This window comes from Hippoglossus stenolepis, chromosome 16, assembly GCF_022539355.2.
Source record: "Hippoglossus stenolepis isolate QCI-W04-F060 chromosome 16, HSTE1.2, whole genome shotgun sequence".
In the NCBI taxonomy this organism is placed as follows: domain Eukaryota; kingdom Metazoa; phylum Chordata; class Actinopteri; order Pleuronectiformes; family Pleuronectidae; genus Hippoglossus; species Hippoglossus stenolepis.
In genome coordinates, this window is record NC_061498.1 from 16,308,477 (window position 1) to 16,327,577 (window position 19,101).

A 19,101-nucleotide genomic window follows, 5' to 3' on the forward strand; every position below is an offset into this window, starting at 1 on the left:
TCCTTCACAAACCCCCGCAGCACAAATACACAACCCGCACCCTTATTCACCTGCTAACATTAGCCAGCTAGCGGCTAATGTTTACGCCGTGTAAAAGTGCTGCGAGCGTTAAATCACGGCCAAACTTACGACATGCGTCAATGCCGGTGATGTATTGTGACGCACAGGGAACCAGTGTAGGAAGAGGCTGTTCTAAAGCGGTGAAACTCACCTTTTGTTTTCGTAGTTCCACGGAAGCGTTGGAGGATCTTTGACAAGTGCTGTCACCGCACTTCCGGGTGAGCCTGTGACGTTTACGGGCGCGTCACAGGCGTGTGGCCATGCTGGGATTGTTTTGATTGTGGAGCAGGTAGAGTCTCTGAGGAGGAGGACTCTCACTGGGAGTCTGTGACTGATTTTGTCTCGGTAATCATGTCAGAGACACTTTTCTTTTTCACGCTGCATCGAACATGAGCAGCAAAAAAGACGTGACTGATTTTGCGTCAATATTTAATATCCCTATTAACTTCTGTGCACTGGTGGATGAAACAATATATGAATGTTTTAGGTCTGGTTGGGTATCTATGTTACAAGGATACAAACTGGACAAACAAAGAAGTGTCAGGATAAGGATTTTTTTTCTCTATGTTTTGACATTGATGAGTTAGATAAAAATGTATTATTATTATTAGTGGAAAAAGTCCACATTCACAGGAAGAGATGCACTGACTCTAAAACAAAAATGTTGATACAATATTTTAGCCCTTTTAACGTTTTGATCATTTTTCTTTCTGTCTGTCTTGCTTTCTCTCTTCTGTTTTTCCATTCTCTGTATCTCAACAATAACTTTGGAGATCTACCCCCTGGAATCTGCATTTTATACCTATACTAAATGATACTTCACTGTAAAATATAGGTATACTTAGGTATTTTTGTCACATTTCACTATTGCTAGGGGTTGGATTAAAAGATCAGCATATAATTAATATACAGACAACAGAAGTGAGACAATATATATATATATATGACACATGAACATAGGTAGATTTACCTCCTTAACCAATAAAGATTATTCATATATCTGTATAACTCACTCTAAAAGAACTGATTCCATTAAAAACATTAGAAACTCACAATTGACTGCATATAAGACCTAACTAATAATCAATAATCATGAAACTTGACTGATCCTCACTATATATGTGAATTAGCAAGTTTAAAATTTACTTGGAGCTGGACATCAGTGTTGAAGCCTAAAAGTAAATCTGTTTTTCTTCCAGCGTACTGTACCATATTTTTTCTGTAGCTGAGCGCCCGGTGATCGACAATTCATCTTCAATACATTTTTTTTGTTTGTAGCCAGTAATTGCTTCACTTTATTTCCAGAATTCTGATCATTATGAGCATACGTTTGGGATTTTGTATTTTCAGGGCAAACCCCATTAAATGCAGGAAACTTTGCCACGTGTGTGGTTTTTTGGGAAGTATTGCCCCCATAAAAGTGGGTCATCACAGCAGGAAACAGATGTAAGCAAGATGAGTGGGGATACAATAGATAAAGCATCAAGCAATTAAAAATCTACTGAGAATGATGGAATATATAAATTAGTGTACAGTGTCTTTGTGCAGATCTGGGGCTTTGGTGCTCGATGAGTTGACAGGAAAAGACGTGCGATAATATGATTATGATTGTGATGCCAGAATTAAAATTGAAAAGAAGGCTGTGCAGGCTGGTTTATTCTGCAGATGTGTGTAGGCAGTGTTGCAGATATTAAGTCACCACATGTGGGTATAGCTGCCCATGTAGGTTATCTTGGCAATTTCGCAATGTTATAAGAATATCGTAACATGATTTTCTCTTTTGAAGATTTAAATCTATTCATCCAACTTCAACGAAAACACATGGGATAAACTATGCATTTGCTGTGATGCTCATCCAAGCGGTTGTCTGGTGGGATATTTATTATAAGGCAAAGTAAATTAGGCAGATAAACAAAAAAACTAGGGATGAAATCTGGCAATTGAATAAAGAAGAGAGAGAAAAAAAGTTGTTAAGACACCTGGATTTTTTTCCTCTCGGGAATGTTTGATCTCTTGAGGATGACAATTGCCGCAATGACGATATTCATGAGATCCTTTTGCTTCTCTGCTGCATGAAACAGTCCATCTCCCCACAGATTTAAATCCTATACATCTGTGTTGACACTGTATTGCTGCTCTCATATTGTAAACAGTGATCTGAACTTTTCTTTCCCTTCTGTTTGTTGTTTTCTAATGATTAGTGCTTCCCTTCATGATTCATAATGTGGAATTTTCCCAGGCGGTGGGATGTTTCAGTACATGAAATTGTATTACTGTGTGACGACCCCAGCTTGCTGCACAGGTCTGGCACCGTGTTCAGCCGTGGCTCAGCTCCGGAGTTTTATGCAATTATAAATAAATAAGCATGTGGACGGGAAGAAGACAGGGCCCTATGGGGACAAGCTGAGAGAAAATAGAGGAAGTTTAATTAAAGCTGCAAACTGCACTCCCACACACAGACACACACGCGCGTGCATGCAGAAACACAGGCAAACCGATAAACTTAGAAATGTTTGTGTATGCATCTCCCTCGCAACTATACAAAAGAGAAAATTATGTGAGCGTGCATGTGCCGTGTTAGTATCCACATGCACGTGCATCTGTGTGTGAACCTGTCTACAGTCCATATCACTGAAGGGAAACGTGAGTGTGGAGTAATCCCATGATGTTTAGATAAGGTCGTCCAAAATTCTTTATCACACAGTTTTGGGGTGTTTTACCTCCCTGATAACAAAGGCGAGGTATTTTAATTGTCTCTTCCAGTACTTCACCCCCAGTCACCTCGCTATCACACCCTCTACACAGCCACAGTGAAATGGTTTGGTGTACGCCGCTGTGTTTTTTGTTACATTATTTTCTGCAAAATGATTGAACCGCCAGTCTCCTTGTAATTACCTAAGGGGTGCAGGCAAAAGCACAGCCAGTAAAAGGCTGATGAGGGAGTATTGAATTTGCACTTCAATTAGAGTGCTTATAAAGTGTGGATTACACAAGGACTCCAGGGCCACAGCTCTCACTCAATTACCACAGTGCACTACGGAAGGAGGGACAGTATATGCAGGAAGGGGTGGAAGGCCAATAGGCAGCGGGCTAAAGGAGCAAGGTGACGCAAGAAGACAGGAGGAGAAAAAGCAAGAGATGTCAAGTATTTGTGCCGGCTGAGCCAAGTATTTAATCGGGATGGATCCGTGCAAAGACAAGGACGGAGAAAAGATTAAATGAGGAGGAACAACTGGAGGGAGATCCATCCATGTGTGACTCAGGTCCCCCGCTCTAAGTTCTGGCCTTGGATTCAACAAGGACGTCTGAAAACATGCATCCATTAAACTTCCCGGCGCTTCACAATGTGGCACCACACTGATTCCAAATGCCTGTGTGTGTGTGTGTGTGTGTGTAAGCGCGCGCATTAATTTCCATTCTCTGTGTTGTTTACAAACGTCTCCTTCAAGTTGAGGGGGGTTTACAGAAGACTCTGTTCAAAATGAAGCAAAAAAAAACCTCAACAATGTGTCTGAGTCCCTGAGTAAATTCTCAAATGGATTATTGAGCCAATGAGCGAAAATCACCAGCCATTTAGAGTGGATTTGTCTGCAAGGCAGCGATAAACGGCAGCTCGCCTTTCTACGGCTTAGCTCCTTGATTCTGAGAAGGAGATGCTTGAAGGACATGCTTTTAGAGTAAACAAACCAATGGCAGTGAAGAAAGAGGGAAAATTTCAATTTGACTGCACAGCGAAAGTTATGAAGACGTAGTGAGATGAAATGAATGTGAATAATTAATTGTTTTAGAGCTAAATGCAGGTTTCGCGGTGTTTAATTACTGGTTGTGTTTGCCCGAGGCACGGTGAGTTTTCAATGATTTAAAGATGAAAATGTGTAGAGGAAATCCCTTTTACAGTAAGTTGCATAAGGAGGCTGCACAGACACAGCATGAGAGGGTTGTAAGATACACACCAGAGGGTTTACCTGAACATAAGCTGTTTTCACACATGAACTTGGAAAAATGTCGAGAAAATTGGGTTCCATTTACCTGAGTTTGTCTTTTACATATTAAAAAGGCAGGAGGAGATTGCCAGGGAAATGTCTGCAACATTCAGGCGAGGGGGGGTGGGGTGCCTGAGTAGAGCATGATGGAGGCAGGAAATGACATAAATTCTGCTGCAGAAAGTCGTGTTGAACTGGACCGTTTTAGTGAAGGCGCTTAGCTGCAAGGTAAACTTTTGGATGTACTGGTCGATCTACGTTCCGACCCTCACGTATGGTCACAAGCTATAGGTAGTGACGAAAGGACAAGATTGCAGCCGAAATTATTGTTCTCTGTCGGATGGCTGGCTCAGCCTTAGAGACAGGGTGAGGTGTAGAATCGCTGCTCCTTGTCGTCATTGAGGTGGTTCAGGCATCTAGTCAGTGATGCCTGCTGGCTGCCTTTCCGTTGGAGGTTTACCAGACACGCCCCAACTGGGAGGGGACCCTGAAATAGACTCAGAACTCGCTGGAGGGACTATATATCCCATCTGGCCTGGGAACACCTCAGGATCCCCCAGGAAGAGCTGGAAGTTGTGGCTGGGGAGAGCGATGTCTGGATATCCTCTTGGCTGGCTACCTCTACGACCCGAGCTTGGATAAGCAGAAGACAATGGATGGATGCGGAGAGCAGTGTTTTTGTTTGCAGCACATCAACATCGACCCATATCGCCAAAAGCTCTAGAATCTCGTTGTCTTTCTAAGTCGACACCTTTATTGGCGTATTCTATGTGCAGGACTCTTCTTTTTGTCCTGATATATTTGTATTCTTCCAATTTTGCATTCATCTCATAAACCTATCAGCTTACCGCAAAAAGGGGATTTTATATCAACACGTTCCTTTAATTTCCCACTTCTTCTTTCTGTTCTCATCTCCTTCCCCTCCACCTTTCTCTCCCTCGCTCTCTCTCTCTTCCATTGCTACTGTCAACAAAGAATGTGCAGGCTTCCCACAGGCCCTAAAGGAATCTCTCACACTACACTCACATAATCACTTCAGACCCGGCTGTTTAGGCCGACATGTCCACTGGGACTTACCAGCCTCTTGCTGCAGGCCAAATCAGACCACTGAGTAAAAAAAATAAAAATAAAGATTAGTGGGAAAAAATAAAAATCAGCCGCAACGGTGAAACAAAGAAGTGGAAGCCAGACAGAAGAGCGTGACCGGTCTGAGAACATCAAGGATTTGTCATCCGGTGGCTGAATGTCACACTCTCCTCCTGCAGTAATGGGATGATTTGGTGGCCTCCTGTAGGAAAATGATAGACTGTACTAGTCGCCCTTTGAATACACAATACACACTCGCCCATTGTGTGTGAACATGCGTTTATATGTGTCGCTTTGTGTGTGTGGCAGGTCCGGCAGGATTCTCTGTCTGCCATAAGCCCAGTTTAAATTCCATCATCCTTTCCAAAGACCAAATGGGATCCAGAGCTTCATCCACTTATATCAAAGAAGCTGCGTTTAATGACATGTTTAATGACTCCTCACATCGGCAAATGGGCTTTATTTGAAATCTCCAGTGCCGTCAGGAAGAAGCCTTTTCTCCTCCAATTAGAGGCATCCTTTGGAAGACAGACTCCCTGTTCAGAGCGAGGCTCTTTTTTTTTTCTTCGATGGAGAAAGGGGAGCTGTTGATGCTCAGTCACTAATGTCAGACTCAAACAGGCTGGAAATGCATTAAAATATCAAGGTGGGAAAATATCTTTAACAAAGGCAGGCAGCGACTGAAGCCTCGTGGGAGTTGATAGCTTATGAAAAAGAAAAGAAATGAGATAAATGTATCCATTAGATTAGACTCAAGATCGCCTCATTGTGTTTAATGGACATAATCTTCACTTTTCACTTTATTGTGTTGATAATATTTCCACTTAACACTCCACTTTTCCTACTTTTTTGCGCAGTCAAATCACCTTGAGTGAATTTCCATGTCGAGTCATTTTTGCACTTTGAGTACAATAATGATTAATGACAACAGCAGTTATTAATGATAAGTTAATGATGTATTTATGTCAACATAAATGCTTCACTGAAAAGTTGCACATTTGCAAATGTGTTTTTCTGAATTAGGCAAATTATAATTATGAAAGTAGCACATCCTTGCTGGAAGTGTATTTTGCCTCTATGAAGCAAATTATTAATATCTTAATTAACAACTACAACGTGAAAAGTACGAAACACGTAACGAGAATGAAAGATGCTTGTTTTTCTCGAGCTGTCGGAGGCTGAGTTATGCAGCTCAGTTTGATTGACTCCACAGGCTAATTCCCCTCCAGCATTGACTTGCACAGCAGCATTTGCATAGCAAAGGGAGAGTGTGTGTAGAAGCTGAAAGGTTTTCAGGGTAAACATATGGGAAATACGACATGTGAAGACACGAGCGCACATGGTTTTGAATATTTCTTATGTTATGAATTGTTTCAACATGAAATTGATGATGATCAAAGATAAGACACAGTTCTGTGTTTTAGGTTCAGAAAACAGAAATCATTCCATTTAAAGGGGAACTCAAACTCTTTGGTGATGTTCTTTTATAAAGTTGGACTCAAAGGAGACAGATTAAAGTAGATAATATATTTCCTGCTGAAAATTAGGTGCTTTGCTGAATCCAAATTATGAATGGAACCTCCAAACAACAGCACCACCTCTGCAAATCAAATCCTGAGTCTGTCAGGACAGAACCTGCACTGTCTGGTTACTAACAACAACTTTCAAACGTCACACAATGAATCTGAAAATCTCAACCCCAATGTATAATTCACATAATTTAGTTTAGTTGTACAAATAACAAGCAAACTGATCTTTATGTGTACAAATGTGGGCAAAAAATGAAGCCAAATCATCTTGATTGCCCCCTGGTGGCTGGCTGCAATGTAAGTCATAAACCTTGCCTCCTTCGTGTTAGCTGGGACAAGCTAAAACATTGAAGTACACATTAAATAAATCTTTACCAAAGATGGACATTTTTTTTTAGCTTTTATCATACTACTGTTTTTTCAAGTGTTCATTTTTCCGGTAAGTTTTAAACAAATACCTGATGCCATAAAAACAGGGTGAGACGTCATGATTGACAGCTGAGACTGATTTCTGATTGGTCATGCGTGCGTATCGGGGGGGGACCTCGATACCTTGGCTTGGTCCCCTGATCGCTTCTGAGACTGAGGCTCCAAATGACATCATAAGGTCAATGTCCTGTATATGGGATATTTTACTTCAATGGGAGGAAGCGGAAAAGCATCATCCATCATTATTTACGATGAATTAAATCCATCCCAAAATTGAATGGCATAGAAGACAGAAATAGTCTTTCATCACTGTTTCAAGCTACAAATGAGAATAAAGGAAAAACCTGTTAGATCAGTGTAAAATATAATTCACCACATTTACTCTGATGAGGCCTTCTCCTGTGTCCTTTAAACTGCAGTCATTAACTTCAACTAAAGTAGTTTATGAGACAGGGAGGACACTGGCTGTCTTTCAAGGCTTTGACACGCTTGGCTTCATCGCAAACATCTTGCACTATTACTCTGCTCCTAATTCAGAGGATAAACAAGGACACGAAAACAAAATGCCAGAAAAGTAGCTGCATGAAGAGCAAATGGAGCAGCATCCTGTCAACAAACACTCCATTTGTCATTTCATTTAACCACTTCATCTCCGCCTGGCTGCTGTGTCTGCGAAGCCGGCCGCCTGTTAGATGCAATTTTCTCCCCGCTAACCAGCAGCTAAAGCTCAGTGGACTTGTACAAAACACTTGTTTTTCTGATACAGCTGGGGCATAATGACCTCGTGCCACAGGTCGAAACATTTTTTCTGTCCTCCAACCCCCAAATGAGGCTGCCTCTGGTCATTAGGGAACCCGCGTTTTAGAAGCACAGAAAAACAACCAGCGCCGTGGCCATTAAAGATGCCATCGACTTTTTAATTAAGTCTCATAAAGCGCCTATCAATGTGAGGGCTGTAATGTACAACGGCATAAAGCCAATCCCATCCCATTTCTGTGTTCTTTGAGGCCTTAACAGATCTGTTCTCATTTCACGCTATTAGAGAAGGTCTGGGACTGTAACACTTAACATCTCAGCGGTCCCCGGCCTAATTCCTCATCATGTGCCATAATCCAATTCCATCATTTCAATAGTGGCTTTTTTTCTCTTCTCCAGCAAATATCGTGGCAATGCAGGTTTATTTGTGTGGCAAAAAGGCAAGTTTGTAAGGTGTGAAAAGCCATTTCAATAAAAAGAAGAAAAAGCAAAAAAAATTGCTTTTACAGTATTTTAAACAGCACACCGGCGTTTTGTTCCAGATATGAGACGTTTCCAAAGTAAAAGATGTTTTCCGGTGTTTTCTGTTTTGTTCCTCGGAGCGGTGATCAAACCAGCCCCAGACGACCTGAGACAAAGTTTGGAGGTCTGGAGGGTTTGCAACACAGAACCAGGTCACAGATGTAAATAATATTTCCATCCTCTGCGAACAAGTGTCTGTTACAGTCTTCAAAAATCTGTCCTTTGACACACAGGTGCCTTGTGCCTTGATCTGAGAACTGAAGTATTGTGCTTTGCTTTCTTAGTGTTAGTGAGTTCTCCCACGATAGCCTACCCAAAATGAAAGGATGGATAAACTTTTCTGAGTCTTATATCGACACAAATCCTTCAATTGATGCTTTATTTTCATGGTGATCTTCTTGATTTTGTTGTATGAATCCATTTCTCGATGCTTTTTTTTTTTTACAGCTTTCAGTCTGTTTGGTTTTGCAACATGGCCCCGCTGACAAGTCCTATCAGTTTTTTTGGAAGGAAATTTACACCATTTGAGTGTTTGTGTCAGATAAACAGGAAGAAAATCAGGACAAAAAAAATGCATGACCTCGATTGACGACTTTCGGTCTCTCCTGCCACCAAACAGACTTTGAATCCCTCTTTTGATTCCCTCTGTAGAGGAGTCATCCGGAGGGGAGGTGATATTGGAGAACCTTCACTCACCTCACACATGCGGCAGGTCACAGTGACCTCAAATCACCGCACATCAAGTTCTGAGCAGCACTGGGGCCACCAGGCTGCAATAAGAAGGCCGACCTCCTTATCTCCAGTTGGCACGAGATGCCGGATCTAATGCTACAGCCAGAAGATGCTGGAAAGTCGGAAACTTTCTAAGGAAGTCCAAGCCAGGAACTGGAACTGGGTGGATTCACTGCAAGATTTCCAAGATGCAATTATCTGATATCATGTCAGCCTGGCAGCACATACTGTCACCTTTAATATTAGTATAATCCTCACAATGGCCTAATGTTGTTATGGTTGTTTTTTGCAGGAAATTTAAATGCCCCATTTAGCATTTTGCTCATGCTAATACTTAATCTATCACACTTCTGTCTGTCCAAGTAGAAGGATCCCTCACTTGTGATCCCCCCCTAAGGTCTCTGCATCTCTTTTTCTCCTGTTCACGGTTTTTTCGAAGGTTAGTTAATTGCACAAAATGAAACACTGCACTTCCCTGGGCCATTAGGTGATTCACATGTGTGAAGCCAATAAGATGAACAGTTTGCGGGGTATGCGTCCCACATACAGACAGAGAGACGGACGTTTGATGATTTAGCAGGCAGAAAACTCCGTGCTGTTGTGTAGTATACTGTATAGTCAGGTTGCTTTGGTTCACTCTTTACTAAATGAAGTACAGAGCCTTTTTATACACAATATATTGCTGGCACAAAGATGGATTGTATATTTTTGCATGCTGGTTATAATAAGTGATGGTATGAAATCTAAATCATGACATTTGAACTCTGCAACCCATTAAAAGTGCTGTTTTGTTTTTGGAGTACAGTAGGTGAATAGATTTAACAGCTCTTTGATGAACACATGCTCAGAAGCTCTCCTGACCTCACAGCATAAAAAGTAAGTCAAGCCCCGTGTTTTGTGTTTTGAAAGACAGAGTGCGCCGCTTCTTTTCCTTCTGAACACATTGTGCTGCTCCGCTAATCAAAGACCTTGAGTCGGGTCCAGGACATTATCTTCAACCAACTGCATAAAGGCAGGAGAAAGAAGGTAATAAGGGTTAGCAATATAAATCAGCGCACAAGAAACTCTATTATTGGTAAAGTAATGGGGACCGACGTTGTTTGTAAGCTTCAGCTGTTTGCTTAATTGCAGATCTACAAGCAACGCTGGCTCTCATTTACATATGTAAATCCTAAGCAGGCCAACAGAGCTGTTCTTGGCAATGCTTCTGTTTGCCTGCAAGAAGGAGGAGGGGGGTGTGAGGGTGGGGGGTTGCTGTGCGCCAAGAGAAAGAGGGAGAGAGATAAACAAACATATGGAAACTAAAATAGAAAATGGAGATGGAGGGGATCGTTTGAGAAGTGATGAGCAGGGACCGTGACGGAGCTACGGGGTGAGGCGACGGATCGAGCAGAGGTGGTGGGTGGTGGATGACGAGCAGCGACTCATGAGGTCACCTGAGCACACTGTCTCCACGCTCCCCGACACATGGCGGCAGTCAGGACGGGTAAATAGAAGGACATGTTGCTCCTTCGTGTAGGTTAAACCGGAGAGCGCCCCCACAGGTTGTCTGACAGCTCCCAGTGTCCTCAGAGCAGATTCCCCGCTAAGTTCAAGGACTCACACTGATGTACGCAGATGTGCACAGATGTTAGCGTGCCTGGGACTGTGATCTGCTAGCATTAGTGGCACGGTGTGTTACTAATTCATATAGACAGCTGGGGACAGTAGGAGCAGGTCCCCAGTGTATTACTCGCTTCCAGACAGCATGCCATCAGCTAATTTAGCCGGGACCAGTGTGTGTGTGTGTGTGTGTGGTGTGTGTGTGTGTGTGTGTGTGTGTGTGTGTGTGTGTGTGTGTGTGTGTGTGTGTGTGTGTGTGTGTGTGTGTGTGTGTGTGTGTGTGTGTGTGTGTGAGAGAGAAGAGGAAGTGCCGTCAGGTAATAGTAGAACCAAGGAAGAAGGAGCTCGTCTCAGAGAGCAGAGATTTTTGCAGCCAGACACACTTTGATCGTCATTGTACCAGAGAGACGCTGGTAAACAGTGAGAGAGCATGCCAGCACGGGAGCATGCAGAGAGAAAAGAGTTCAAAGTTTAAATTCACTCCTCTGAAAGAGAGAATTTGGTCACGATGTCACAGAAATAGACACTTGCTTTCTCTCTGTCCATTATTGATCTATATGAGTAGTAATCTCTGTGCCTGATTAAATTAATCAGCAGGATAACAACATAAAATCAACCTATTCCCATTTCATGAATATACATTAATGATTCCAATCATCCACTGACTGTTTACAGGGAAAACTCAGGTGTGAAGGAATTCATGCATTTTACATTTACGACACAGTTTGACTGAAATATAGTTGAAGTAGAACTGCAGAGATGTCCATGGCATCTAACTAAGCTGGTGATTACCAGCAAAATAAAATCTTCTTGCATGTTTTCATTTTAATTGCACGGGTGATGATGGGCTGAAACCATACGAAGGCCAAAGATAGAAACTGTTGGATGTGTCTCAGCATGCCTGGTAAAATAATCATGGTGTTACTTGAAACGGCATCAGACTGGAGGAATGGAAGCCAGTTACTGATATACAATTAATGCGACCTGGCAGCAGAAGAGTCTGGTGTCTCTCCGGTCAATCTCTCTCGCTCTCAATCTTTGCCTCCTTCACACACACACACATACGCGTGTGCACATACACACACACAAAAGGCAGGAGAAATATCAATAAAATTCATTGCCACGTCTCCGCATATTCCCACTTTGCTCTCCTCCTGTTGACAGACTCCTCCTCTCTCCTTCTGCTGATTTTCAGGCTGTCCTAATTCACAGATCCTCCTGAGGAACCATCAAAGTGCAGCTTCCTGTATTATACGTCTTTGTCCTGCTTTACCCGTTCGTTTTACCCCACTGTGTGCACAGGTGCACTCACGCAGTTTTATACGTTTGGTGCATAGAGGGCACATTAATAATAGAGGGTGTCCAGAAATGAACCCTGCTCCCAGATTGTTTTACGTTTAAAGTACGTGTTTGTGGATGTGGATGTGTCTTTTTAATAATATCAAATAACCTCCTCTGTTTCAGCCTCTACTTGGGAAATCTAACCTTCATTTAGTTTCACAAGGCCACGGTGTAAAATTGAGAAATTTTATGTGTGTTAAAGGGAAATTCAGATTTTACACATTAAATGTTCATTGTTGGCAAGTACTTCTTCTACTACAGCATATAGAAAACGTGCAAATCCTATGGTGGCTCCCAAGGGAGATATGTACAATCTGAAGCATTGCCTCAAGTGATGTCACTGGAGTCTGCATTGGTCGTAGCTAAAAACTACAAATCTGACAAACGAAAAAAAGATCCTGTGGTGTGGAGTCAGAAAGCCGTTATAGCCCATCACTCATCTCTGCATCTCTGCTGCTAGATCAGCTGCTACTAGCATAACACAAAGGACTCTCTGACCAAACTGTCACCAGTCAAATTGCATTGTAGGGTAATGTAGGTCCCCAATTGTGACATGGAAAAATGAACCATTTACAACACATTATATATTTGGTGCTCAAGTTCATCCATCCATTATCTATACTGCTCGTCATTGAGGGTCGTTAAGGGCTTGAGCCAATCCCAGCTGATATTGGGTGAGAGGTGGGGTTCTCAGCTCGCCAGCGTATAACCTCTTTTCTTATGCTATATTAAGTGTTGTCCTTTGATTGGGATTTTCTTTTAAGGCACAAACACTACAAAATATCAGATTCAGCACCATGGACAGCTCCAGTATGGAATTTGTCCAACGCCAGCATACAAAGAGAATCAGGTTTATTATTTGTTTTACATCGAGCACTTTATCGAGTCACAGTTAGGCTACATGTTAGGTTTCTACAGACAAATGTGGATCTTTGAACGCCTACAAAAACACATTCCCTCTCTGAATCAATAATCCAATATGCTCAGTCAGAGATAACAGATGATCTGAAGATAGGTACGACGTGCTGCCAAGAGGCGCGTCCATCACGCCTGGCTCACACATTTCAAGTAAAGGGAGGACTCGCCAAAAAGCGTCACCGGGGACTGCCAATCACCTGCAGTAATGATAATACTGGAGACGAATGAAGGCAATAACTAGCAATGGGATTAGGTCTCTTCTAAAAGTGTGAACGAGGGAGATTTGGGACATTCGTCTCCTCCGCTACTGTGCAAATATGGCAGTGCAGGTCAGGGACAGTAATGTGAAACGTTTTTTTGTGTATATGCATATTCAAAACCAAAACCAGGCTGAATGAGGTATAGATAAGGACCGTCTCCTGGTCACTGCAATAAAAACTGGATTATACTTATAATGCAATAACTGTCCGGACAACAACATTTTCTTTTATCCACTATCAATCATAAACATCCAGATGTTCATTTCTGTTTGACCTAAGTTCACTTTTTTTGAGCTTCTACAGAAATATTTTACACAATACACCACCAGCACTGTATGTGTTTATGCAGCTGACATCGTCGGCAACATCAGCTCCTCGTCTGTTGGTACAACCCGGTTAAATAACATATCCGTCATGTACCTGAAAGGCTCCTGGGGGGGTACGTCCTCCATCAGATGCTCCAGGGCATCTAAAATAGCACCATGTGTTCACAGAGGTGCGTTATCACACCTTGAAATACATATTTACACATCATTTACCTTGAGCTGATTTTAGGATGTGAGAATCTGCCACATGCCACTTATTACCACAGTGAATATAATTCAAAGTTTTTGAAACCCTCGTTAATTTGGAGAATCTGGAGTTAATTCATTTCTTTTTACATTTTTTATTTCAAACATAAGAAATTCCTGATACAAGTAAAAAATTAAATAAAAGACACTTGTATAAATTAAAGGAATCAAAAGAAAGATTAAGAGAGGTGGTTCGAGCTCTGTCCTTGCTTGCTCTCTTTTGATGTAAATCTTTTAGCAAATCAGTCTGGTTTTAGCTTTAGTTTCACTGTAATAAATATAACAATAAATAAAGAGCTTTTTTTAGAGTGTCTTCAATGCATTATGTAGGGGGCTGTGGCCTTAACCAGGTGATTGTCATCATTTTCTTAGTTAATTAAAATCTGAGTTTTCAGAAACTAACTGAATATCTTACGCTGGTCTATACTCCCAGCACGCAAGGCTTTCATTCCAAATTCAACTTCCATCTCTTTTGGAAGATTTTTCCAGAAATCTAAGATTTTTGAACAATCCCAGAATATATGAGATAAATCTCCCACCATCCCACAGTCCCTCCAGCATAACTCACAACCCATTCATTTATATCCAATGCACGCAATTAAGTGCATTGTATTAATCATGCCATGCACACTTTTTCCAAGGAATTGTATTTTTCCTTATGGAGCTGTATATCGGGTTTATGTAGTGTTGTGAAGATCACTGTAATAATCAATGTGGAATCTATATTTAAATGACATGTGAGCACAGTAGATTGATACAAACATGTGTGCTTTGAGTTATTGTGGTAGGAAATCCATCCTTTCGGCAGCTTGTAATAAATAACATCTCAAGGCTTTGTCAACAAACAACAGTCATCAAATAGAGGCCAACTGCACATCTATTAGGACTAATGATCATAAATAGATGGACATTGGGGTCTGTGGAGAGCTGAGATTAAACCCAGCAGGCGGCAGAGGCAAATGAGACAGAGGCAATGGTGCCACCGCGCACATAAAAAACAAATCAGAAGCAAAATTATTTATGTACCGATCACCTGTTCTTCATTACGTGACCGCTGAGTTTTTTATATGATGAATTTACAGAGAACATAACGTTTGGACTTCAAATCTAAAAGTTAAGCATGTAATGTGATTTTTTTTTTTCTTTATCCTTGCATTTCACGTGATGTTTTCAAAGCAATATATAGGAGCTTCATTTGCATGTTATTTTGGGTAAGCCGACCACCGACTGCTGCTCCCTTTAAAACTCATTCAGAGATTACAGGAAATATAGAGCAAGCCCTTAAATTGGATTCCTCTTCTTTTGAAGGGAATAAAACTCAAGGGAGGGATTTTGTTTACAGGCAAAGTAGTATAGACCATAAACAACAGAAAGAGTCAGAAGTATAACATCAATACGAAGCAGTATGAATTAAAAGGAGTTTGACCAGTTACTGTATAATGAGCAAGATTTCAGAATGATGCGTCTAGTAGAAAGTGAAATCGTTTGGACAAAATCTCCTGTCCTGGGTCTTTAAACATCATAAACACCAGTATGTTAGTCTGTTTTCTGCAGTTATAAAAAAAAGAATTGCAGCTGTTCAGTGTGCCAAGATGCATTTGTGTTTATGTAGGCAATTTGCATCTTATTTGATTAAATATTGTACATTAACATTACATTTACATTTTAGCCACATATCTCCTGCGGTGACTGAGTGAGACGTCAAACTGCATCCGCAAGATTGTCCTGTTACGATCGTCACTGAAATTATAGATCTACGAGCTGCACTTTGCCCTTTTAGTTTTATTGTTTGTGTGCACTTTACAGGGACGTCAAATCTGACAAGAATCTGATTAAATGTAACGGCGTGGGTCTAATTATGTTACGGGACAGACGAAAAGCTCTCCAGGAGACTAATGTGCCTGTGTTTGCTGCTCACTCGACTTCAGATGGGAGCCAGTGGGCCTAATTGGCTGCATACAGCCTAATCTGACTTACTGGATTGTCTTGCTTAACATTTTATCCCCATCCTTGTATCAATTTTCAACTAAATTAGCCTGGTCCACCAGAGATGTAGCAGAATTAGGCGGAGAGGGGGGAGATGCTGGGCTGCTATCATCGCACTTCACTCCAGTGTCACAGTTTTCACAGTGAAACACTACACAGCAGCTCATTCAGAGGCTAAACTGTACAGATATGTGATGTTAAACCTTTCACTGTGTTACATAAGGGGACAGAGGTCCTGACTTGGTTCAAACAAATTTGCAGAGAAGTTACGTCGCCCCCTATAGGCGAGGTCCACTGTGATGGGCAGTACCTTCCTGGTCCGAGACTATAGGATTTCTGAAGCTCCGGGTGACATCACTGCAGCGTGGCCCCTCTACACATTGTGTGTGCACCAATAGACTTGATGCTGGGGTGATATGACAATTTTTATGAATACCACAACACAGAGGTGAGTTTCAACCAACATTGTATTTCAGTAATGAACAAACTAATATAATAGGCCTGTTGATTCAATCAGATTTTTAAAGAGAAGAGGGCGAAAATGTCAGTTATTTTCATCCTATCACAACGAGGAAGGGTGATTCAGTTCCCTTCAGGTTGTTTGGTTAGCCCACCATCAGAACAGCTCATTAAAAAAAACCTGACCTATAAAAAGGTTATAAAATAATTAACACTGAGCAGGTTCATTATAAATCTCTGTTGTGAGCTACAACAATCAAATCAATAAAAAATATCATTATTTAAAGTAAACATTTACACTTCAAATCACCATTTAGTTAATGTTACAAAGAGCAAATTATTTCATTCACAATTAAACAGAAATATGAACCCAAAATACAAACAAATCAAAAGCCGTTGAGGAGTTTTAAACATATCTCAATTATGACTTCTCAAAGTGGCACTTTCCCAATGGGAAGTACAAAATAGTTTCAGGTCAAAAGGGAGTAAAAGTTTTTTTAAACCGTGTTGACCTGTTAATTAATTCATCTCTAAAGAAAAGTTTGATTTATGTTTAAACACTTAATTTAATATCTTTGCTTTTAAGTGCAAAGGGCTCTATGTTTCCAAAAAATTTGTCTTTGGCGAATATTAAACAAAGAGCATTTTTTTTATTTTTTTTAATTACAATGTCCTCCTTACCCACAGCCATGAATAAAAGGTCATATTTCTGGCATACGTCTTTGTACAGAGTTTTGAAAACAGACGTACACAGGGGAAAACAGGTTAAAAAACATGTTTGTGGAGAATCCTCTGGTGAACGACGGCTTCAACCATTTGCGGTGACCCTTGCTGACAAAGGACTTTTGTCCTCTGTATTTTTCTCTCCTCATTTACTGCCACCACTCTTCTATTGACTTTTTCTATAATAAGGTATAAAATGCCCCAAAAATTCTTCAGAAAAAAATCTCCCCACAATTTATTTCCCAGCCCTGATGTTTCTACTGTGTATGAACTCTGAAACCTGCTGTTGCTCCGATTTCTCTCTATATAGGCTAGAGTATAAGTTTGGCTTCATCTTGCTAACTTTACTTGTTGCTCCTTCTCACAACTCACATTGTCTCAAAATATAAAAATGTTGGCCTAATCTGTCGGATGTTTGCATCCCTCTGCTGACGCTCCCACTTCACTTTTGCTGTTATTGATTGAGTATTGAATTGACAGCAGCGGGCAGGAGAGGAAGAGGTCTACAGAAACTTGAGTGCTCCTGATTTCGCTTAAATATAAAGTAACTCGATTAAAGTGAGGGGTAAAGGGACTTCAGATGATGAGGAGGGATGAAAGATTTAAAAAAGGATGAAAGGAAAAGATGGAGAGAGCTGTCTGAGCTGTGATGACGAGGGGAAAGGAAAGTTGCCTTGGCTGTGGGCAGATGCTGGTTGCGGTGCCAGCTGGTGGGGGGTGGGCCCACCTGTCTCTGGCTCTCCCTGTCTCCCTCCTCTCCGCTGTGGAGGAAGCAACAGATGGAGTCCGAAAGGTTCTGCTTCTTTCAGTCCAGCTCCCTCCCGCCCCGGCCGGACGGCAACGGGCCAGGGGAACATGGGTACCCTGCCCGGCCCCCAGCCCTCCACCGCCACAAGGGTCAACTGTTTACAGAGTGGGGTCACCCTGCTTCCTTCCTCTCCCACAAACACTTTGCTGCCTCCCCGTGGATACAAGCAAAACTACATCTCCAAGTATAGACGTGAGCGCAGGCATTTCTTCACTCAGACAAAACATGCCCTCTCAAGGTCTCTCAGCTCTGAAACTATCAAGACCGGAGTCTTTGTGTCAGCTCATCTTTCATTGAGAGAGAGAGAGAGGGAGGGATGCCAAATTGGAAATGTTGTACATATTGACGTGGTTTTTATTATCCCCGGGGAGTACTTTGGTTGCATATTGATGCACGTGGACTGCGTGACAGCAAGATAAGGAGAGGATTGCGATGCAAGGTGGAGGTTAAAGGGTTGTGTCAAAACCCCAAAGTACCGAAGTCCATCACAGCTTGACTCGGTGACCTTTGCGTCTCTGGTTTTGTGATAAATCAATGCATGAGGTCTCTGAAGACACACAGCCAGCTCATTAGGGATCCTTTAAGGAGCGAGCCACCCACACCAGTTGTTCCTCTGGACCTCCTAATAACCTCCTGCTATTAGTTTGTAACGATACACTCGGCGCTCCTAAAAAGGAGCCTATCCGAATAAAAAGGGAAAACTTCAAACTGCTGTCCTTATATAAGCTCCTTTAGACCTCATATCTGTTCTCTATTATCTCTCTGTAGATTCATAAATTCTCCCCTGCTTGGATTTGACCAGAATCAGCCTTGATATTTGTGGGTGTCTGTGTTCATTAGCGGCAGAGCTGCATTATGACTAAAGTCCTCTCTCAGTAAGCAGCAGCAGCCGCAGCAGCAGCATAACTGGGCTGTTTCTCCTCCCAGCAGCCCACACTCATCCCAGAGGTGCCTTTAGAGCGCATTAATGGATTCTCTGCTATTTCAGGAAGGAAGTTATGGTTGTGGCAAAATCTTCCTCTCAGCGATAAAGAAATCGGCACTCATCCTGGGCTACTTATCGATAAATAACTGGCTTCTTAGATCTGGTGTTTTACTGTAAAGAGGTGAAAGTGCCTTTTTCCAAACGATGACAGAAGGGACAATTTAGCGCCCGAAGGGAGGGCCAAGATTCCTCGACAGCGCTGCAGACGAGATCGGTCTTTTCTCACAGGAGGGAATAGATTCAGAGGTTTCCTGCACTGGCTTTCAAGGGTTCTTTTACAGCCTTGTGGTATGGTGATACATTGATTTAATGGAAATTATCTGGAGATTTTCCCACCGCATGAAAAAACG

At 41.8% G+C, this 19,101-nt stretch overlaps 1 protein-coding gene across 2 annotated transcripts in view; it reads right to left on the reverse strand.

Moving 5' to 3' along the window:
* LOC118123507 (speckle type BTB/POZ protein) overlaps positions 1-291 on the reverse strand; it is a 97,300-nt gene extending 97,009 nt beyond the window's left edge. Inside the window, exon 1 of one of the 2 annotated variants that reach the window (XM_035180931.2) lies at positions 212-291. The gene's annotated coding sequence lies outside the window, so the exon portion shown is untranslated. The remainder of the gene's footprint in view (positions 1-211) is intronic. The other variant, XM_035180932.2, reaches the window with a different exon arrangement.
* Between the last annotated feature and the right edge of the window lie 18,810 nt (positions 292-19,101).